Source organism: Tupaia chinensis, unplaced genomic scaffold (assembly GCF_000334495.1).
Source record: "Tupaia chinensis unplaced genomic scaffold, TupChi_1.0 Scaffold000409_1, whole genome shotgun sequence".
Classification (NCBI taxonomy): Eukaryota; Metazoa; Chordata; class Mammalia; order Scandentia; family Tupaiidae; genus Tupaia; species Tupaia belangeri.
Genome location: NW_006159914.1, coordinates 33,688 through 35,039, shown reverse-complemented (window position 1 = coordinate 35,039; position 1,352 = coordinate 33,688).

Genomic DNA, 1,352 nt, shown 5'->3' with positions numbered 1-1,352 from the left:
CAATAAACATCGATGTGCAAGCACTTTTCTGATTAAGTATTCTTCTGTCCTTTGGGTAGATACCAAGGAGTAGGATTGCTGGATCATATGGTAGTTCTATTTGTAGATTTTTGAGGAATCTCCAAATTGTTCTCCACAGTAGTTGGACCAATTTATGTTCCCACCAGCAGGCTGTATATATATTATTTTACATATACAATATTATATTACTATATTATTGTTGTATATATATTATTTTTATGTATAAAAATAATATTGCCTACTTCATTGCAAATTTGATTTATCTGGTTCCTTTCTCTCTTCTTAGTCTAGCTAATGGTGTATTGATTTTGTTTCTTTTCAAAGAATCAGCTTTTGCTTTCCTTTTTTTCTGTATATATTTTTTATTTTCTGTTTTATTTATTTCTGCTTGAATTTTGATGATTTCTTTTCTCCTGGCAGTTTTTGGATTTTTTTGTTGTTAGTTTTCCAGTTTTCTGAGACATGATGTTCAGTTGTCTATTTGCAACTCTCCATCTTTTTCTTATGTGCATTAATTGCTATGAACTTCCCTCTTCTGACTGCTTTTGTGGTGTCCCATAGATTATGAAAAGTCATGCTCATTATTGGTTTCCATGAATCTTTTGATTTTAGTCTTAATGTCTTCAGTTATTGTGAAGTCATTCAGGAGTAGGTTATTTAGTTTCCATGTATTTGTGTATTTTCAAGGATTTTTCCTGAAATTCATATCAAGTTTAATTCCATTGTGTTCAGAGAAGATGCTGGATATAGTTTCTGTGTCTTTCAATCTGTAAAGGCTTGTTTTGTTCTCTGTCATGTGATCAGTCTTAGAAAAGGTGCCATGTTAACATGAGAAAAAAGTATTTCATGGTTTTTGGGTGGAAGGTTCTATAGATGTCTGTTGAATACATCTGACTTATGGTATCATTTAGAACCTGTACTTTGCTTATTTTTTGTCTAGATGATCTGTCCAAAGGAGCTAGTGGGGTGCTGAGATCCCCAACAATTAGTGTGTTTTAGTGTATCACTCCTTTTAGATCTCACAGTCTTTCCTCCACATATTTGGGTGCTCCCAAGTTGGGTGCACAGATATATATAATCGTATCTTCTTGATAAATGAACCCTTTTACTACTCCATAATGCCCTTCTTTTTATCCTCTTACAGTTTTTGTTTTAAAGCTTATTTTGTCTAAAATTAGTCTCACAACTCCAGCTCTTTTTGAATTTGCGTTTGCATGGAATGTCTTTTTTCAGCTCTTCACTTTTAGTCTATGTATGTCTTTTTTCATGAGATGCATTTCTTGTAGGCAACAGATAGAGGGTTTCTGTTTTATTATCCATTCAGCCAATCT